This window comes from Electrona antarctica, assembly GCF_951216825.1.
Source record: "Electrona antarctica genome assembly, chromosome: 14".
NCBI lineage: Eukaryota > Metazoa > Chordata > Actinopteri > Myctophiformes > Myctophidae > Electrona > Electrona antarctica.
Window position 1 is genome coordinate 40,443,403 of NC_136795.1, and position 19,468 is coordinate 40,462,870.

Below are 19,468 nucleotides of genomic sequence, written 5' to 3' on the forward strand. Positions count from 1 at the left end.
ACTCCTGCGAACTTTGGATGCCAATCTTAGCCAATCAGGATGGAGTCTGAGAAATCTGAAAGACCGGTTTCGTTGAATGGCTCTAGAGAGACTGTGTACCAATTTGCGTGATGTTTGGACAAAATCTGTAGGTGTACTGTCCAAAAACTTGTTTTGCACAAAGCAGCCTCCTGGTGGCGCTATAACAGGCCGTTCTGGAAAGTTTGGGGCAGAGGTTCATCGTTGGCATCCAGGGAGTGTGTGTGCAAAATGTGGCATCGACCGGGTTAACGGTGCCGGAGATTAGCTGTTCACAGACGGAAGGACGGACGGACGGACGGACGGACGGACGGACACACACACACACACACACACACGGACGGACGGACGGAGTGCAAAACATACTCTCTCCCCATGCCTTTGGCCTGGTGGAGACAATAATATAAAGTATTATTATGATGTATTACAACTATGATAATACACTATATGGATTATAACTGATTATAATGCAATTTTAAAGTATTCCTTGCAGTGGAAACGGTGGTACAAGTGGGCGGTGGAGTGGTGTGAGGCCATGGTAGTGGAAATCGGGGGCTAAGAGTATCCTACTGAGTGTCCTACTGAGTCTCCTATTAACCGATGACTCTGTCATCACATTATTACCTCAGGAAATCTCCATGAATTCAATTTCAAGGCTTCTTGGGCTGAATAATTGATAGAAAATAAGTAAATCTTTGGGTGAAATAGTCCTTTAAGTGTAATTAACTTTACTCAAGTACAACACATCTGAGCACCCCGTCCGGCTCTTAAAAAGCATGTGGCCGTTCTTTTGTTGCATTTTGGTAAAGCATGATGTCGGTGATTATTGGGTTGCGTGTCTGCTCTACTTATAGTCTGGCCAAAAAAGATTAAATCATCATGAAAACCGTTTCTGCCCCATTAATAATTGATGTCACTGTCTTTTGCATTGCCAAGATCTCCAGAATCACCATAAATAATTCTCAGCCATTATGGATAATAGCTTTGTTTATTCTTTCTGGCTCGATTTAAAGCGTTGCACGCATGGCTCTCGCAGCCCTTTATATAACTGTCCATAACTCAGCCACAAGGCCTGCATAGGCAGATGTTTACGTCACGTAAATATCTCACAAACATACAATTCGACGCAGGAAAACTCTCGAAGAATGATATCCTTTTGAACATGTCACCCCAAGGCCGCTTTTTGGCAGTAAAACCGCACGCGTAAAATGATGAATTGCCCTTTTATGAGGATAACATTGTCAGGCAGGGGGGCAATAAGGGCTGATTAGCCATCTCTATGTGCAACGTGGTGCCAAATTAGTGAGGAGATGACAGGTTGCTGCTATAAGGCCATAGTCTCGAGGAGCCAGACAACTATTCCACAATCTCCGAAATGCTATATAGAGTCTGGAACTACACCTCCCGAAGTCTGAGAAAGGAAGCTGCCATTTCCGTTCACGGAAATATATTATACATTATCTTTACATTTTATTATTTTGTTTCCATTTCTGCTAAGCAGCAAGCTACATGTGCTTAGATGATTTCGATTTATATTAGGATAGACAGACAGACAGACAGACAGACAGACAGACAGACAGACAGACAGACAGACAGACAGACAGACAGAAGTCTAGAGTTTCCCAAACAGCGGGTTGGGGTACATTTTGGGGTCGCAGATCCATTTTTATGAGAGTATTGATTAATATTTGAAGATTATTTGGAAAGATACAAAAAAAGGCCTAAAGAAATAAAGAAATCAAATAAATTGGTCTATAGTAGAGCAGCACTGAGAACTGTATACATGCAGAGAGAGAGAGAGAGAGAGAGAGAGAGAGAGAGAGAGAGAGAGAGACCATGGCACCTTCACTCCATGCATGTTCTGCTTCAAACAGAGAGCTGCACATTGTGAAAGCAAACAGCAGGATCTGGCAGTGGGATTAGAAGGAAGGGATGTTTCTAGGATTTGAGGAGGCTGGGAGGCTGGCTGGCTGGCTGGGGTTCAGGAGTGAATGCTAGGGAGGCAGGCTGGCTGACTGGGGTTCAGGAGTGAATGCTAGGGAGGCAGGCAGGCTGGCTGGGGTTCAGGAGTGAATGCTAGGGAGGCAGGCAGGCTGGCTGGGGTTCAGGAGTGAATGCTAGGGAGGCAGGCTGGCTGACTGGGGTTCAGGAGTGAATGCTAGGGAGGCAGGCAGGCTGGCTGGGGTTCAGGAGTGAATGCTAGGGAGGCAGGCAGGCTGGCTGGGGTTCAGGAGTGAATGCTAGGGAGGCAGGCTGGCTGGCTGGGGTTCAGGAGTGAATGCTAGGGAGGCAGGCAGGCTGGCTGGGGTTCAGGAGTGAATACTAGGGAGGCAGGCAGGCTGGCTGGGGTTCAGGAGTGAATGCTAGGGAGGCAGGCTGGCTGGCTGGCTGGGGTTCAGGAGTGAATGCTAGGGAGGCAGGCTGGCTGGCTGGCTGGGGTTCAGGAGTGAATGCTAGGGAGGCAGGCTGGCTGGAGGGCATTCAGGAGTTTAACAGCATGAAGTCGCCCAGCATCCCAAATTCTGGGGAGAGCGCGATCGCCAATTAAGAGCAGAACTACAATCTTGCAACAGGATGCGTTGTTGATGTGAGCTTGTATGTAGAGCAGCTATTCAGATGGCTATTGGTAATCCTAGTAGGCTACAGCTGCAGCTCAGGCCTTTTTGTTTTACTAGGAATAGATGGTTTAAGTCAGTGGTTTTCAACCCTTTTCATATCAAGGCCCATTAGTTATTCGGCATGTGAGCCACAGACCACCATTTGATGAGATTTAGCATCTCAGACCCCAAACCAAAGAATATTTTGGTATAGGAAGTCTACACTAGACGCTACACAACTAGAGAATGTAGAAGAATTATTATTTTGATCAACGATGCCTGTTATCTATATATCTATGGTATCACATCAATACAGAATGGAATTGTGGGCAGAATCGTATCCAACGACAACAAAACAAATTAAGTTTGGGGTCTGAGAGGATGAAATGTCATCAAAATGGTGGTCCGTGGCTCAAATGCCGAATAAATAATGGTCCTTGACATGAAAAGGGTTGAAAACCACTGCTTTAGAGGGAACTGTACGACTTTAAGCTATATGGCTCGCACATCTGTATATGTATCTATGCTGCGGGGCCATCTGGAATCATTCTGATGTTCTTGGATTGTGGAAAGACTGTCAGAATATTTCACTCGACTATATACCGTCAAAACGACATGCATGCAATCGCAATGGTAGCGACCATTAAAGGCCTATTTTCATTTTTTTTAAAGAGGAAAAAAGAGGAGCAAAGAGGAGCTTATGTTTCGTCCATCACAGACAAAAAAATATTTCCGGCTCAATCCTTTTTTTTTTTGGCCTCAGTTCTCAGATATTTTCGCTTGGCATTCGGCCTATCTATAGGCTACAACATAAACCATCGGAAATTCAAAACCTGCAGTGTTGTCCATTACTCAGAGAGCGTGCAAATGGGCCTGGGCCGTGGCTCAGCGGTCCAGGCACCTTGGCTGGTAATCCAGTCTGGCAGTGTGCCGCAGGTTCGACTCCTGATCCCGACGGCCTTTACTGCATGTCTTACCCCCCATCTCTCTCCCCATTTCCTGTCAGCCTACTGTCTGTCCCTCCATAAAAAAATTAAAATAAAAGGCGAAAGCCACAAAAAAAACATTTAAAAAAAAAAGAGAGCGTGCAAATGTAACCAAAATGGACCCCCGAGGAGGGGTCCATTTCGTTACAATTGCATGCCCTCAGAGTTAAACGTATATAGCACTCAGGATTTCACAGTGCGGGGCTGTTTAGGACGGGACAACGCCGGTGTTGTCAAACATCAAGGCATCTGGATTGAGTTGCTCTCGCTCACCCGTCGGGGCTGCAGGTCCTTAGCAGATGGCTAGCTCGCCAAACAAACACGGCGCTGATTAGAACCAGAGGGGCGGTCCCTAGACGCACTTACATACGCTCATTTCATGCATGCTTGTCCAAAGGCCAGTTTTAATAACATTTCCCTCAGGGGGGAGGGAGGGGGTTGCCCCTATACAGCTCCGTGTTAAGGGCAGGGAATGCTTAATTTACTTATACAGGGGAGCGATCTGTTGTTTCAGCCTTGGGTGTTTTTAAAACATTAATGTGGGTGAAAAACCGTGAAAACAAGAGGCTGAAACCTCGATTCAAGGTTCGTTTTTTTGTGTGGTCCTTATTCCCCCCCCCCCCTTTTTGAGTGGTGCAACCACTCCAAGGAACAGCAATGTCCGTGTTAACCTACCTATGTGTTCATGTGTCCGTTCACCTACCTATGTGACTATGAGCACCAGTACCAATGAGTACCAAAAGTGGCGCTGTTGTGCCAGAAACAGAGAGAGAGAGATAGTGCTGCAGTGTTGCCTGCTAATGAGAGACAGAGAGAGAGAGAGAGGGGGGGGGGGGGGGGGAGTTGCACCACTCAGTTCACACGGGTGTGATTTTTTTACTTCAAAAAAGCCATGGTTCAGAGTTTGTGGAAATGGTTCCCAATTCAACATTATGACATTTGCATTGACATTTGCATTGACATTCTCACAAATGAGACAGACGGCGCTGTGTCAACAGCATGCAGGCCTGTCGGGAGAGGACAGTCACACACAGGGTCAGATGTTACGCAGCTTCAGGAGGCTAGAGAAGATGTCATTCACCTGCACGCGTCGGTGTTCCATCCCAATTAGAAATACACATTATTATATTTATACCGATTCACACTTGTATCTAAGAGCAGTTATAGAGCGTCGCAGTCCCGCCCCCTTTCATGACGACTTTTGCATTTTCCCCGTAGACATTTCAAAAAGTATTTATTTAAAGCGTCGTATGAAGCCAACTCGAGTCGTGACAAATCATGACAACACACACAATATTTTGGACCAAACAAATAATTACATAGAAGAAAAACAACAAAAAAAGTGTTGTAACGTGCCGTTTTTTTCTACTTTCTAATTCTTTGTTTGGCCCGAAAAATTCAGTTTGTTGTCATGATTTGTCACGACACGAGTTGGCTTTGTCCGCTTTTAAAGCGTAAACGTCTTTAAATAAATACTTTCTGAAATGTCTATGGGGAAAATGAACGGAGAATCATTTCCTGGGCCCTGGTAGGGGGGCGGGACTGCGACGCTCTAGCGATATCATGACTTCAAATCAGCATCACGACTATTTAAAACAAATTATCTATAATATATAAACCTGCTTCTCGATTATTCGATTAACCTACATCAGGTCAAAGGGTTCCATAGTTTTGATGTATTATCAGTGAATTTCCCAGCTCTACCACATATGAACTGAGGGTGAATCACGTGCCAGGGATAAGGCTGGCGGTGCGTTGAGCCATGCACTGTGTGGGCAGGCTGGGGGCGGAACATTAGCAGGTTGGCGGTGGTGTTCCTTTGAAAAGGCTCACCACATGATGTGCACATGACACACAATACAAAACATAGCACAACATCGCCCACAGTCAGTCACCACCGGCGTGGACGTAGGATCGGGGGCCGGGGGGGGGAGAGCATGAGCCTAACAGCAGCCTGGGATTGTTGGCAGCTGCCACGGTGGTCCCTGGGACTCAGCGATGACATCCATCAGGATTTGGAGTGGACTATAAGGTTTTTTTTTGCTAAAGCCTATGCCAGACACAGAAGCTCTTACCATTCTGGATGGCGATGGCATGATGCTTTGCAATACACTGTTGCTTCGTCTGCCTTAGATTAGTTTGAGTCATTGCCGGCGATATCTCTGTGACTATATGACACCCACAGGTCCAATAATAGAGGGTATGCGCGTGACATCATCATCAAACCAGGAAGTTATGCAGGAACGCCTACTGAGTGGCAAAAAACTACTTTCTGGCCTTGACAGCCCATACATCCACACATAAAAGTCTGTGTATCTGATTGCATTAAACAACATTATACCACAGGTCGTTTCGAGGAAGCAATCTGATTGGTTGAAACAGCCTTCTAGCCGTGGGTTAAACCAGCACCATTCACCACCTAATCAAAACAAAGAATTCAGCTGCTCTGTTCTCCCAGAGCGCTAGCAAACTCGGTGGCTAGGCTAGCTAGTTTCTTGGGACATTTGTGGTCGTAGTGACTACATCTGTCATTAAAAAAATATATTCTTTCAGCGATTTTCTTAGTTTTAAGGGTAACTGTTGTATAATTGCAATATTACACTCGAGGGTGTGGGTTAACGTGATTATTGCCACTTCAGTGATGCTTGCGGAACTCGACTTCGTCTCGTTCCTCACCGCATCCCTGTCGTGGCAATAATCACGTTAACCCACACCCTCTCGTGTAATATTGCTTAATTAAACAATGTTAAACTCACTTTGCCTGTTGCTTTGCCACTCGATTTGCCACTCGATGTGCCATTCACTTTAAGCATGCGCATACTCTCTATAGATTCAACCACACTATAGGCCTAATACTGTATACTGTAATATTCTAAATCAGTGTTTCTCAACCTTTTTTTTTGGGGGGGGGGGGGGGGGAGAGCACAAAGTGACGTGCTGTGAGCTTTGTATATCTGTGGAGTGACGTGCTGTCTGCTGTGAGCTTGTATATCTGCTAGTTCTTTTAAAGCCAACGCAAACATTTTAAATGACACTGATGCGGTCCCAGTTTTAACGGGTTAAGGAACTGTATAGGAAACAGACTAATTATTAGTTATAGTCCAGTGCGTCTCAAACTATTCGGGCCAGCCATGAACGTTTTAACTTCCCCATTAAAGTTTAAGACCCGACCTAAATGCATGGCTGCATGAACATTAAAATAAAGACTTTACTCAGCTATTTCGTTCCCTGGCGGCCGGCCTTCCATTTCCCCAGGGCTGTAAACGGCCCCCCTTCCCTCGCCGTGACGTGAGTGACATCCTTCATCCTGCCGTATCTCCTTTTATATGTCACCATGATGAAGTTAACCCATTCAGGCCTGACGTTGAAATTTAAAAAAAAAAGTTTTCTAAATCATGACAATTTTCTGAAAGATTTGAGGCACATTTTAACGATTTTTCAAAAATAGCAGACCTACAAGTTCATAGCGCGCCACTCGGTGGCGCGCTATGAGCTTGTAGATCTGCTATTTTTCAATAGCTAAATTATAACAATGTATGTAACCACCAAAAGGGGTTCCCGCTCAAAATGGGTTAAACTGTATATTTAGATTTTCTATATTTTTGTGTATTTAGTTTTTGTTGCGCACCGTTGTTTTGTTTGAGTGGTGAAAGTTTAATGGACCACAATGGAAACAATCCTCTGGGGCTTTTTGTGTCGTACATTTGGTGTGTTTTTAACCCTTAATCGTTTACCCGCCAGGAACATAGGAATTTTAAAACGTAGAATCTTGTAGCCTGCCACAAACGGAAAAGCCGTTTTAACAGCGATGTATTCATTAATGCATGTTTTAATACGATCGTATCGAAATCTACCGTCAGTTAGCTTTGTTATGCTTCTGACACAATGGGCGCGGCCATTTTGAAAATGCGCGCGCATCCACTTACATTGCCGGCTCTGGTTTCAGACGGCTTTATCTCACAGAAGCGACATTGCAGAGGACGCTTTGTCCCAGACAAGCGTTTTCAACGGCCTGTAGCAGGCGCTGTGATACTCGCGGTCCACTTTTTCCACCACCGACCGAGAGAACGAGCACACAGCTTCGTCAACACACACGGAATGGTTTCATAGTAAAATGCGATACGGATATTTGGCTCTTCAAAGTAAGTGTCACGCGTGATTAAACCATGGCAATACGCAATCGAGGGATTAATTAATGGCGGCAGGCTAAGAGTTAAGACCCGAGGACCTGATTCTACAAATGTCTTCTACATCCTAACAGTTTTCTGAAAAACCTATTACTTCTATATCAGTGATACAACTTTTTCATGTCAAGGACCCCCAGAATGATATATATTTGGCCGCAGACCCCCATCTCAAAACCCTAACTCGGTCTGAAGTGATTACTGTATCTTTTGCGATAATAAACCAAATGTACAAAGTAATGTCAAATAAATATGGTGGAGTAAAAGTGCAATAATTGCCTCTGAGATATAAAAGCAGAGGTAAAAGCATTGGAAATTGGAAATACTCGGGTGCAGTACTTAGTTTAGACAGTTTTTTCATTGGTTAGACCAGTCATTAGTCCTACAACTACAACCTATCTCAAACCCTCACCCTAAACCTAACCTCCCACGGGGCAGCACACCTAAACCTAACCTTAACCCATGTCTAACCAATGACTAGTCCAAACTAAGTATGCACCCCAAATACTCAAGTACAAATATCTCAAAATTGAAATTAAGTAGGCTTACAGTAGTTAAGTAAATGTACTTAGTTACTTTCCACCACTGCCGGTAGACGTCATCAGTGACAATTAAGGCACATCAACACAACAGGACTTGCCAGACACTCCTCTAATACAGACACTCCTCTAATACAGACACTCCTCTACACTCCTCTAATACAGACACTCCTCTAATACAGACACTCCTCTACACTCCTCTAATACAGACACTCCTCTAATACAGACACTTGCCCCCCCAGAGGCCCAGACATAATTTTCCCATTGCTTGATGGCCTCTGGCCTCTCTATGAAGATGCCAGCAGTGCCCCTACATCCATTAAAAATCCCACTGCATCGTATGCAATATGTTATGTTTATAATCCATACGTTGATCTGACCTCATCAAACCCTGTGCACTCAAGACACACTCCATATATGGCCGGCACAGAATTCATTCCATAAGTTGATCTGATCCCCCCCCCCCCCCCATACCAAAGCGCCAGCGGCTTGCCCAGCAGTCTGCCGTCACCCAGGTGGATGCTTTCACGCGACCTCGCCCTCAGGGCGTCTTACTGGTTATATTCAGTTATAGTTTCAACTAGAAAAAGTGCCCCTCGGGGCACAGGTCTCCACCAGGGCAGGTCAGGTTGTGGCCTCCTGGTGGCGCTATAATAGGCCAATGTGAAAAGGGTGGGATATATTCCTCAGCCTAGTAAGAAAATGTGTGAAAGATTTCACGTAAATTGCATGCTGCGTTCATGATTTGAGGCTTTTGTTCAAAAACTGTGAAAACCAATTATAGCCAATTAGGATGGAATATGAAATATCGGAGAGATCCGACTTGAGCACATGACATTTGGACAGAATCTGGAGGAGTAATATCAAAAAATGTGTTTTACAAAAGTCGGCCTCCTGGTGGCGCTATAAAAGGCAGATGCGGAAAATGCAGGTCAAAGGTTTGTCCTTGGCCTCTAGGGAGTGTGTATGCAACGTTTCACGCAGATCGGTGCAGTTTTAGGTAAAAAATGTGAAAAGCTGCCTCATGGTGGCGCTATAACAGGCCGTTCTGGAAAATGTGGGGCAGAGGTTCATCGTTGGCATCCAGGGAGTGTGTGTACAAAGTTTGGCATCGACCGGGTTAACGGTGCCGGAGATTAGCTGGTAACGGACGGACGGAAGGAAGGACGGACACACACGGACGGACGGAGTGCAAAACATACTCTCTCCCCATGCCTTCGGCCTGGTGGAGACAATAAAATGACATTGTCACATCACAGGTTTACAGTAAAACAGTGGGCCAATGAATGAATATCCTCCACTGTGCTTTTGTACCTACAGTATAGCCTACTGTGTCTATTTGTGAAGTAGGCTCAGTTAGGGTCAAAGGTCAGTGGATGCATCGAGGGGAAGGAAAAAAAAAAGGTGACAGCTGAAATAGTTTTTAAACATTGTGTGCTTTGACGGAATGTTAAGGGCAACATTTTAACAGCTGTTCCTCCCCTCAGAAAAACAACACTCCCCAACAAACAACTCATCTCCAGGGTGCCCTCTGCACAGGATAGATAGATAGATAGATAGATAGATAGATAGATAGATAGATAGATAGATAGATAGATAGATAGATAGATAGATAGATAGATAGATAGATAGATAAACGTTGAAGAGGTTTGATCAAACCATCTGCACTTGGAGACTGGGTGAGCGTAAACTACCGTATATGCGTACGTGTGTACCACTATGATCTATATCCAGCATAATGATCTATAACCAGTAATATGAATGATGAATATACACTACATTATACAACAGGTCGTTTCGAGGAAGAAATCTGATTGGTTGAAACAGCCTTCTGGCCGTGGTTCAAACGAGCACCACTCCACACCTAATCAAAACAAAGAATTCAGCTGCTCTGTTCTCCCAGAGCGCAGCAAACTCGGTGGCTATAGGCTAGCTAGTTTCTTGGGACATTTGTGGTCGTAGTGACTACGTCTGTCATTTCAGCGATTTTCTTAGTTTTAAGGGTAACTGTTACTGTTGAATAATTGCAATATTACTTAAAGGGGAAAACCACCCATTTTCAACATTTTACATTGTCATTAATATACCTTAGAGCTGTTGTGTGGAAATAATAAAAAGTCCCCCCATTCTGTGTTTCCTAGAACTGTAAGTATCAAATAAATCATTAACATGGTGAAACAAAGAATGGGGGGACTTTTTATTATTTCCACACAACAGCTCTAAGGTATATTAATGACATAGTAAAATGATGAAAATGAGTGGAATGCCCCTTTAAGTATACTTTATGTAACAGACTGACAGTGGCTCTGGGGCTGCCTGATCTACTGTAGTAGTATGCGTGTGGTATCCTGCTGTTGGCTAGAAGTGCCGGCTCACACTGCGACCTAATGCTCCGACGTGTATTCGGGGAGGTTTGGGGGCATGAGAGAGAGAGAGAGGCCAACATAACTGCACTGTTCCTCCTCAGACATGCACACTGTACCCACACAGCGTCCCGTGACCAGGGAGAGAGACCAGTCACATTTAGCTCGTTTCTCACACTGTGGTTGTCCCTGGTGGGAGGATTCCTCGGGTCCATTCCCACAGCCTCAGCCATGTGAAGGTTCCAACCACGAGTCAGGGAGGTCACAGGAACCACAGAAAGGACACATTATTATAGAGCGGCACCTCACGCCGGGTGGGACTTTAACGATGCAACGGTTTAATGAACTGGGGCCCGGCGGTTCCTACTGTTTCACACTTTGCCATTCAACTGTGCTGACCTCTGTCACTAATCTGCTATTCTTACTGTAATTTAAAAATCACACCCGTGTGAACTGAGTGGTGTAAGGTCTTATATAGACTGATCTGGTCTGACGTAATGTCTGACGTAATGAAATCACACCTGTGTGAACTGGGTGACCATAGCAACCATGCTCATTTTTTGGTACGAACAGACAGACAGACAAACTAACAAAGCCAGTTGTAGGAGTGGTTTACACCACTCAAAAATAACATACAGCCCATTATGAGTGTTGCTCAAACATTTGCATGTCAAGGTCCCTGAAATTGATAGGGATTTGCCCATGCAAACCCAAAGGAGAGAAGTGTTTAAGATTTGTCCAGATTTTTTTAAACAGAATTAATAATCTACATGTTCACAAAGCGTCGCTATGTGACAGCCTGTGAGCTTGTAGATTGGAAACTTTCAAATAAGTAAGTGATTAAACTATTCTAAATTGCTGCAGGGGACCCCCTGGAAACTGCCCAAGAACCCCTGCCAGACTCATGACCTATGACACTGAGTCACTTATAATCTCAATATATTTGAGTGGTGCAACCACTCCTATACGGAGCTTTGTGTGTCTCTGGCTGGCTGTGTCCCTTCATGGGTCCCTGTGTTCGAGCACGGAAATAGCGCGCACACGCACGCACACGCGCACGCACACGCACACGCACACGCACACACACACACACACACACACACTTCGGGTGTTACAGTACAGTGACAGTGACCCCCTGGGGACCACCACACTGTAACACTGTCATTTCTCAACCGTTTCGGACGGGTCCATTTGGTTTGGAACCCCCTCAAGCAACCCAGAGAGCTAGTTCACTTTGTGAACCAGTGCATTAAGCAACTCCTACTAGCCACGATGCTATAATCAATCACACATGGTTCTCGGCCAATCACGTTGCTTGATCGGAACCAGAGCTAGTAAGAAAAGAAACGTAGTACTGTAGTAGAACTAACATTAGCCATATGTGGCTAGGCAAGTAGACATGTCTCCATTTGAAAAGATGAAGTGGATAGAATTCATTAGTATTTTCTTTCTTTCTTTAACTTGCCAAATAAAAATAGCATGAGCAATCCTGCAGTAGTCTGGAAGATGCTTCTGCCCCTCATCAGTGTAAAGGGCTTCATTCAATGTATTGCACAATGTTGTGCAATGGAATTGGTAAATGGTGCATTTATATAGCGCCTTTATCCAAGGCGCTTTACATAGATGTTCTTTTGTCCAGTTGTTTTAGTGTTGAATATATAATGGACCACAATGGAAAGTATTTTTGTGTCACCCATTTGGCGTGTTTTTAACTTGTGTCAATAAAGTGTTCAATCAATCAATCGATCAATCAAACCAAAAGTAGCTGATCTACAAGCTTACAACACACCACTGTGTGACATAAATGGCAAATGGTGCATTTTTATAGCCCTTTTATAGCAACATAGATAGCATTACATTCACCCATTCACACACACATTCATACACTGATGGCGGAGGAAACCATGCAAGGCACCAATTTGCACATCTGGAGCAATTAGGGATTCAAAGTCTTGCTCAAGGACACTTCGACACCAACTCTGGGGGAGCCCGGGATTGAACTTCGACCGTCCACCCGGCCACTCTACCCCTGAGCCACTGCCGCCCCCGACGTGTTCTGAGTAGCTTAAAGCCTTAGACTGATTTGCCTTTCTGTTTTCGCATCACTCAACAAAGGTTGCATATTTTCAACTGAAAACGCATGATTATTGTCAAGCGATACGTCAAAAACGCAAATGAGGCTTTCGTGTATGTATGTCTGCTGACCTTAGAATGAACCAGGAGATTATATCTATGGCAACATGGTCACATTCTTCCTCTTTCACAACTAGTGGTCATGGATACTAGTCGTCTTTGTTTGTTAGTGGCCTTCAAAGACATCAAAGGAGGCGCTGTGGACACTTGCTTTTGGACTGACCACTTGACCCTCGGATGGCCTTCGGGTGGAGAGCGGCGCTAAGGAAATGAACTAAAGATTACTTGTAGCACAATCAGTCAAGGGATAAGAAAGGGCTTTTGCATCAGAGGATATTAGTCTTTTGGAGAGACCTGGGGGCATCCAGAGATCAATTCCATGGTGGTGGTCCCTCACACATTCAATTAATGCTGACTTTGGGTGGTACGGCCATGCGTGCCACTATAAAGCATCTCAGGTTTAGCCCGTGTTATTTATTGCCTTTGAAATAGGCATATACACCGCATTCAAAATGACAAAAAGGGACTCAACAGCTTTTGGTCAGAGTGTCATCTTTGACCATCACCCTGGTCACTGATGTGATGTCACTGCTTTGGTTTGCATTAGTTAGGGCAGGGGTGGGCAACTTTGACGATGGAGAGGGCCACTATATTTCCACACTCACTCCCTAGGGCCATATATTACTGTCGTCGCAAAAATAGCCGATCTACAAGCTCAAAACGCGTCGCGCTGCGACGCGTTTTGAGCTTGTAGATCGGCTATTTTTGCTATATTCGAATTGAAATGTTGAATTATTTTTTACTATTTTTTAATTGGAATCCTGAAAATTAACATTTTTATGTAATTTCAAATGCCTTTAATTATACTCGTGTTGAGCAATGAGCTACTAATATAGACTAGTAAGTAATTAAAGCGGGTCATGTTTGCATGTTGTGGAATTGTAAACAGCTGAAACCAATATTATATCAGTATCCTGACATTAACCTGAGGGCCACATTAAGTGAAGGTGGGGGCCGCATGTGGCCCCCGGGCCACCAGTTGCCCACCCCTGAGTTAGGGGAGTCTTTATTTCCCTGCCGTTGCATGCGAGACCATGCGTGACCTCCGTGTTCGCTCTGATCTTCTTGGGTGTGACATTAAAGCCTTATAAGGGTATAATTAATTGTGTGTACATCCATCGCTGCCCTGGTGTTTTTAACCCATTTAGGCCTGACGTCGAAATACCCATGTTTCAGTGGTGCTCAATATTTCATATCAAGGACCCCAAAAATTCTATGTAATTGGCCTCCGACCCCCCATCTGAAAATATGATGTTCCAGGGACCCCTCGGAAGCAAAGACTTGAGTTAAAAACGTTCGCTCTGAAAAAATATATATTACAAATTTGTGCCACATTTTCACGATTTTTCAAAAATAGCAGACCTACAAGCTCGTAGCGCGCCACCAAGTGGCGCGCTACTTACGAGCTGTAGACATGGTGCAGATCCAACGCAGCTCTGACCGAAGAAAGATCAAAGTAAGCCAACAGTTCTCCATACTGGAAAATGGCTCAAAGTGTCACATGGTCAAAATGTGATTCAAGACAAAATTTGTCAAAAATCTAGAATCCGAGAAAATGGCATTAAAATATGAAGCCTTTTGTTTTGTTTCCCAAATTTAAAGTTAGAGCTGGACCAGATATTTCAAACACAGTTGTGGTGGGTCTCTCCCATGTTCTGTAGCATGATATGAAATACAAATGTGACCGGGTCTGGCAAATAGGCCCTCATCTCGACAAGAGTAATTTTTCAGTTTTTTACAGATTATTAAAGTACAGAATGTAAGCTTTCATATGATGTATCATTCAATGAAATTGGAAAATATTTGAAGAAGATATGACCATTTTAAAATGATTGTGCCGTTTTACCCAAAGCTGAGAAAAACCCCTTTGAATGTTCACAACATTCACAACATTCACAAAACAAGCCTACTTTGACTTATACATGTATACATTTAATTTGCCCAAATCAATAATCTGTTGGAATGAAAACCTTCTTCAACATTCAAACTGTGTTAATATGAAAAAAAAAGAAAATCACAAAAAAAAAAACTAGTTTATTTTAGATTTTCTGCCTTTTTATTATAGGCGAGATGAGGACCATTTTGCTAGACCTGGTCACAAATCTCCTCCAAACAGCAACTCCCCCGGGCCATCCCCCCTGGCTTACTTGCATGCATGCAAATTCCCAATTAAGCCATATAGTCCTGTCACTGCCACCCCCAGCCCTACCATTTGGTCTTGGGGAGGGTGTAGAAGACAACTCTGTGTCTCCTCCAGGCTCCAACACATAATAACGTCGCCAGCCCCAAATTCCACCAGGAGGGTGGAAGGCGTGTAGACGAACATGCTATCCTTCCCAGCAACACTCCCTGCGGAGATGGGAAGGAATGTGACGAAGGGTCTTTTCCTGGTCCCTTTCCTGTGTGGAATCGTTACAGTATGTTGGACGTATCCATAACTTAATTAATTATTTTCCAAGAAAGAAAAGCTTGCCAGTCAGTGGAAACCATCGACCGGGCAAGGTCGATGGGTCGAAGCTGATCTGGTAGACTGGACCTGTGGCATTGTAAAGAAGCACCGCTGTGGCAGCGGTGGCCGAACGGATTGCGGAGCGGTCTTGATACCGGAAGGTCGCCAGTTCGAATCAGCGGTCCAACACGTTAAAATTACCACCGCTGAAGTGCCCTTGAGCAATAGTCCAGTAATAATGTAATTTGACCTCTAACTAATTGCAAAAAAAACAAACTCAACTGATTTTGCATCTTCAATATATCCTGAATAACAGAAAGAAAGTTGCCTGGAATTGTCTGAGGGGAAAGTGTTGAAAATGGCCTGTACAGTATGGCCACCATTGACATCCTATTATAAGGCAATATTTTCTAAATTTCCTTATGCTTTAAGTAGCATGTGACATATCAAACTAGGTTGTGGTCATGATGCTGAAGCCATTCCAAGCATTAGTTTTGCATAAAAACACTCATTGGGCTAAATTTGGCCATAGCAACTTGCCAAAATGTAATGAGGTCAGCACATTTGGGCAAGTTGCTATGGCCAAATTTAGCCCATGCAAAACGAATGCTTGGAATGGATTCAGCATCATGAAAACCCCCTAGTTTGATATGTCACATGCTACTTAAAGCACAAGGACATTTAGAAAATATTACCTTATAATAGGATGTCAATGGTGGCCACACTGTACAGGCTATTTTCAACACTTTCCCCTCAGACAATTCCAGGCAACTTTTTTTCTGTTATTCAGGATATATTGAAGATGCAAAATCAGCTGAGTTCGGTTTTTTTGCAATTAGTTAGAGGTTGATCCTGTATTTTCCATAGATTTCCTGTACTACAAGGCATTGAACCACTACCATGAAATGTTCTATGAGCAGGGCCTGGCTGGAAACAAGTTCTTGAGCTTAGCCCAGATACCCTGGGTAAATATAGTAACTTTGCTTACTTTGCTTACCTGTGGCATTGTAAAGAAGCAGACAGGCACCCACACTGGCACCGCACGTGCTTCTAGTGTGCCAACCAGACACATTGATTGCGTTTACTGCCGAGGGTCCTAGATAGCTAGCGCATTATTGACTGTACAGTTTTTGAGTGGTGCAACCACTCCAAGGAACAGCAATGTCCGTGTTAACCTACGTTTGTGTGTGACTCATGTGTGACTATGAGTACCAGTAGGGGCGCTGTTGTGCCAGAAACAGAGAGAGAGAGAGAGAGATAGTGCTGCACTGTTGCCTGCTAATGAGAGAGAGAGAGAGAGAGATAGAGGGGGTGGGGAGGGGAGTTGCACCACTCAGTTCACACGGGTGTGATTTTTAATAATCAATAGCTGGGGATTTGGACTCTGCGGACGCTACTGCGCTGTTCAGCAACCGCTGCTGCTACAGTTATTCTAGATTTAATTTGGGAAGTTTTCATCAGTCCCCCCCCCCCCCCCTGCCCTCTCATTTGCTAAGCTTTAAATTGTGTGCTTGACGGGGCGAGTTCACAGTCTAGTGTGGTTTATAGACGGTGTCTCTGATGATCCTGAATGAGGGTAACCTCGGTGCCTTTGGAGCATAAATAAAAGGCTTGACATCTTGACACTTTTATAGACCACATAAACTGAACACACAACTTGTGATGTTTACCTCTTTCATTTGCTTGTGAGCTTTGAAAGATCAAATCGCGCACGCACGCATGCACGCACGCACGCACGCACGCACCACATTAATGGTCAAAAACTCCATTTGACCTGCATTTGGGTAAAGTGATGATAATATGAAGACACATTCAAGTATCTGACAATGTTTAAAGTCACCGTACCAACTTTGATGTTGTGTTGTTCTAAAAACATGTTTTCTTCTTTTTCCATTTCCTGAAAAGTTCATATTTTCTGTCCGATATCAAGCAACGGTATAGTAACTGATGTGTCTCTGCAGCACGGAGGGGATAAACAGAGGATTCATGTGGACAGGCCCTATAGCTGCCACAATAATGCGTTCTTCATAGAGGCCTATGGCAAGACCACAGACCAGCGCAAACAGCAAGAAGAAGAAGAGAAACATGGTGCTGCTTATGGTTAACTCCTAAACCCTCCTCAGGCATTCAAACAATGGCTTTACTCAAGCTTCACTCCACTCTTTTGTTATTGTCTGTGCTTGTGTGAGGCTTTGCTTCAGCATCCTACAATTACAATTATCAATTCAGGGCATTTAGCCTGATACTTTTATCCGGATAGACTTACAAGTGCCAGATCAGAGTAAGTGGCTTGAACCCTATAGTCGACAAATGACAGGGGAAATGGCCACGTTAAGTAGAGTGTAAAGTGAAAAAACAATTGAGTGCTTCAAAGTAACTATAGGTTACCATGTAAACATCAACCCTAGATTCTGTCTGAACAACATGCTATCTAAATATCATTCTTAGCGGTCAAGGAAACAATATCTACGAAACATAACATCTACGAAACGTATATACGAACATGTGAACAAGTAGCCAGCTTACATCAACATACTGTACAATAACTAGCGTCTATTAACCCATAAACAAATACAGGAAAGCCATGTTATAATTTAGCTATTGAAAAATAGCAGATCTACAAGTTCATAGCGCAGCACCGAGTGCCGCGCTATGAACTTGTAGGTCTGCTATTTTTGAAAAATCGTGAAAATGTGCCTCAAATCTTTGAATATATACAGTATATTGTTACAGAGTGAACATTTTAACTCAAATCTTTGCTTCTGGGGGGATCCCTGGAACAACATATTTTCAGATGGGGGTCGGTCGGCCAATTACATATAATATTTGGGGTCCTTGACATGAAATATTGAGCACCACCGATACAGAAACATAGGGTTTTTCCAGAAAAGTGTCAGGATTTAGAAGACATTTTTTTTAATGTCGACGTCGGGCCTAAATGGGTAAATGGGTTAAAAAAAAAACAATAGTAAGGATACAAGTTACAACTATAATGACTCAAAACTCATTATCTGCCACCGTGCACGACAGAAACCCGATGAAGATCTCCAGTGATTGGGTAGAAAGAGCCAACAAACAATGACATAACTGGTCCCTAATCAGTGGTGGTGGTGGATGCTCCGGAATAAAGCTCTTTTCTGCTACGGCGGTTTCGCTGCATGGCTGATCTCTTCCTCCTCCTGCTGACTTACAGACTGAGAGAGAGAGAGACTTACAGACTGAGAGAGAGAGAGACTTACAGACTGAGAGAGAGAGAGAGAGAGAGAGAGAGAGAGAGAGAGAGAGAGAGAGAGAGAGAGAGAGAGAGAGGCCTCGGTCCGTTTGAAGTGGTGCCAGACGGTGCCGCGGCACCACCAGGGGAGACATCAGATGCATCTCATGTGATGATAGCCATCTTGTGTTTCCCCCCCAGTCCGTGTATAGGATTATTATTAAGACAAACCTCGAGTGGTGGAACTGCAGTGCATGTACTACTGTAAGCCTACTGGGTTACTGTACTCTGTACTGTACTTATAAACCCCTGGCTTAAAGGAGAATTCCATGCTAGGCTTTCTTACCTTTATTTGTAGTTGTTACGTCCCCAACAAAGAGGTCCAGGTGTTATTTTGTGAAAAAGTGCATTATTGGCTATTTCCCCTAATATAAGCCCTCAATGGGGGTTGGGTTTTTGTGCTAATTCGCTTATTTCCATCGAAATAAGTAGTAAAGTGTGCCGCTCGGGATACTATTTACATTATGAAGAGAGGATATATACAAAACATATTGATTTTTGAGCGATGGAAATAAGCAAATTTTCACAACACCCCATAGCCCCATTCAATTCAATGCAATTCAATGCAATTCATTGAGGGCTTATGGTAGAGGAAATAGCCAATAATGCGCTTTTGCACAAAATAACACCTGGACCTCTTTGGTGGGGACGTAACAACTACAAATAAAGGTAAAAAAGCCTTCTAGCATGGAATTCTTCTTTAAAAAAAATGCTTCTAAAAATGTCAAGTTATGTCAAGAAACTTAAAATCTAGTTTTAAGTTTCTGAAAAACGTAATATGTTTCAGTGGTTCAAAGAACCTTTTCGTGTCAAGGACCCCCAAAATTATATGTACCAGGGACCTCCCAGAAGCAAAGATATGAGTTAT